Source organism: Aegilops tauschii, chromosome 6 (genome assembly GCF_002575655.3).
Source record: "Aegilops tauschii subsp. strangulata cultivar AL8/78 chromosome 6, Aet v6.0, whole genome shotgun sequence".
NCBI lineage: Eukaryota > Viridiplantae > Streptophyta > Magnoliopsida > Poales > Poaceae > Aegilops > Aegilops tauschii.
The window spans coordinates 69,959,736-69,963,359 of NC_053040.3; the positions used below are offsets into that span (position 1 = coordinate 69,959,736).

General features: G+C 45.3%; 1 long non-coding RNA gene across 1 annotated transcript; it reads left to right on the forward strand.

Moving 5' to 3' along the window:
• The first annotated feature begins 415 nt into the window (after positions 1-415).
• Positions 416-3,624, forward strand: LOC120966168 (uncharacterized). The gene is made up of 2 exons (XR_005759372.1): positions 416-1,206; positions 2,384-3,624. It is a non-coding gene; the product is annotated as an uncharacterized lncRNA (long non-coding RNA).

Here is a 3,624-nt window from a genome sequence, read left to right on the forward strand (position 1 = left end):
TCTTTGTACGTGTTTCTGAATTTTAGATTTTTTTGGGGTTTTTCGTTTTCACCTAGTTTTCTTAGGTTTTGGATTTTTTTCCCTTGTGAAGCACATCTATGCTCATCGAAAAAAAAAGTGCTTTCATGAAAAGCATAGATTTTAACCAAGCCTCTATATCCGGGTATGATTTCGCTTCGACGTTTCGCCACTTGTGTGAAAATGACTTCCTGGTAATCTGGTGTTGGACACGTGCATTAGTTTGGTAGGTGGAGGGGTAAGATCTGCTTGTGGATCTAACTGTCCCGTGAAAATTTTCTTAACGTGATGTCCAACTATTCGTGTGGATCTAGCGATTCTGTTGAAGATATGGCGACGTGGATGGGCCATGCATGTACAACTAATTTTTCTTTATGTGACCACGTGATGGCCCAAGCACCGCTTTTCCTGCTGCTTCTAGACTTTGCTACCGTGTTGTGTTTGTGTTCGTAGTTGGAGCGCTGCGATCGTTCGTGATGTCGCTTAGTCGGTTTGTCTGCCGCTTATCGTTGTTTTCGACGTTGTTGGGCTTCTATAAATACAGAGCTCAGTTCTTGACGGAAGGCCAAGCCGATCAAGGCCGGCAGCGACTTCGAGTGCCTCTTCTCCCCCTACGCTGATGCTGGGCCGCCCTCGCTCCTCTCCGTCGGCCTGCCCGCGGCGGCCGCGGAGACCGCGAGCTCGCAACCTTCCAATCTGCCGGGCCCCGCCATCCGGTGTCACGTCGTCGCCATCTCGATCTCACATTCGCCCAGGCCGCCGGCGCCTTTTCTTCCATCACCACCGGAGGTCTTTGCCCCGCGTCGTCGCCGTGTAGAGGTGCTACCTCGCCTAAGCCGTTGTGAGGAGGCGCCCCTGCTCCTTCCCCCTCCGCGTTGTGTCAACCACAGGATGGTGCCCTCTCGCCTCAACGAGGTGTGCCCTTTGCTCGGGACTGCGAGTTCATCGTCGACAACCGCGACGGGAACGTGCAGTACAACCGGTACTACGGCTGCCACGCCGCCGTAGCCGCCGACCACGACCTATACTGGACGCTGTGAACTCTACTGGGGAGCCCTCTGCTACTATCTCCGGGAGGGCGTGCCGGACCTCGATGAGGTATACGGCGTGCTCGACAGGGCCTGGTCCAAGCCGCATGAGGAGACAGCCCTCCGCGGGATCCAACCATTGGAGCGTCCTCGATCTCAGGTTCGCACACCAATTTGTTTTTGTATTACCCGACCGGCCTGTGAATTTGTGATTGATTACGCCGATGCTGTTCCACCCGGGAACGGGGCTGTGCGTGGTCGTACGCTCAGCAGCGGCGGCACCTAGCGCTGCGGGACAGCCCGCTGATGTGCCTCTGTGCGCAGTGCACCGGCCGGCCGCGCCTCGGCCTACCGTGGGATGGCGAGTACACAACGGTTGTCTCTTCCTCACTCTCTACGCCGTGCGGCCTGCCGTCCGTGCTGTGTTGTTTGCGTGTGCTGCTTGTGCGCTCCTGCTGTGTCGCGCGTGTGTGTGTGCAGTGTGCTGGTTAGTGGTTACTGGCTTCGTCAGTTCGTGTAATCGTGTGTAAGTCAGGTGTGCGTCCGTGTGCTTGCTGCGTTGCCGGCGTCCGTGCTCTGTAGTTGTATGCGCTGTGGACGACGATGTCGCCCCTCTCGCTGCCAACGTAGAACCATAGAAGCCTCTCTTGCCGAAAGCAGCACTGGCAGGCTGTACATCTTTGTATTTATTTACTTATACGAGCTCAAAGGTTCTTATATTAACTACAAAATACATGTGCTTATACTTTGTACTACTATATATCCTTCTAAGTATGCCATGACACAAAAACATGGAGAAATTTAAAAAAAAAAAATCTCTAGAGCTCAGCGTAATGGCTCTCGGAAAGAAACGCATTGGCTCTGGCCATTATAGTACCAGACAACAGAACAAGCTTCTGAAGCTGAACTGATGCATTGTTTAACTCATCCTGAACCTGTGTACTGTTTTTCCGTGATTCAAGTGCAAGCAGCAATGATGGCCGCACCAAGACATGAATCTTTGTATCTTATATTGTATTACATTTAATTGGATATAGATTAAGTTGTGGGTTTATGTGCCCACAATTTACATAATTTCCTGAAGTATTGTAAGGATAGCACTGGTTAGTTGTTGCCTGTCATGCTTTACTAACATATGTGTCACTTGACTACAATTAATAACTGAACCAATTCCAGTCAAAACTATTTATTTACAAGATTTATTTTGTAACTCATTTTTCACCGGTTCTCTATACTTACTAAACAGTATGGGTTTACCCCCATTCTCATATTAGTTGTATGTAGGCATCAATACTAAAAATATGGTTTTACCCTATTCTCATATTTGCTGTATGCAGGCGTCAAGTTGTGATGAATTTGGAAGACACACTATTAACTTACATAATAGGGCGAAAAAACGCAAGCAATGGCAAGGTATTAACAACCTATTTTTCTCATGTTGCTTACTGAAGGTGAACAACAAGATGCATTTTAATGGCCCTCTTGACCTGCTGTTTATTTTAGATTTAGGTTGGTCCAGATTTTATTATTTATATGAAAACTGTTAAGTTTGTACTATCATGTTCTAACTGTTAAAATGCTTACCATGTCAACAGGACAATGCAAGGTGTTGTTGTGAGTTATCGGTTTTAGTATTCATTCTTTTCTGCAGCACACCAACTTTACATGGACATCTTACGTTTTTCTCCCAGTGTTTGATTTTGAAAGCTTACTTTTCTCTCCCAGTTTATATTTTTGAGAGGAAAAAACTTACTTTATGAATCAAAATTTGTATCACTGTACCTTTTCTTCTTTGTGTGATGTGTTCCCATCTCACTAGCTATGTTTCTCTGTGTTGTATATTTGTTTTTCCTTTGAATGTTATGAGACAATGACCAGTCTAAAAGATAAGTGAAATGTGTCTACTTTTGCCTGGCTTCTGGCTGAGAAAATGTTTTCCAATTGCTATGTCATGAATGCAAGTTAGTCACCAGTCAGACAAAAAAAAACTGCAACAGATGGTCGTACCTATTGGTATTTCTTCCTATATATACATAAACATTGGTATTTCCAGTTTTATACGCAAACATTATCTCGATGTATAGCTGAAGTCTATATGGTCATAAATGACTGATTCAGGCATAGGTTCATGCACATTATTTGCCCCATGTTTGAACTCTATCATGTTAACTACTAATATGACACTCCCTCGGCTAATGGTGCCTTTATATACTGAAACTAACAGAAAGAAGTTATCATTATAGCATGCTCTTTGTTTTATAGAACGGCATGGCGAGAATAAATGAGTCGCAATGTGTATTTCTCTATGCCTCTTTTCAGTTTATCTTTCTACATATAGGGTTGTCTTACCTTAAACCAGTAACATTTGTTGTAAATGGACACATCGTATCGATAAGCATTAGGCGCGGCATGCCGCCGCGCGGGCTAAGCTAGTTTGCTTCTAGTGGAAGCACGGTTTTGCTTCCGAATAAAATAAAAAAACACAATATGTGCTTCCGAAAAAGATGAAAAACTGCAACCGTGCTTCAGGGCTCTGGTTTGTTTCTTCCGTTTTTTCATATTTGTTTTTATGCATGAA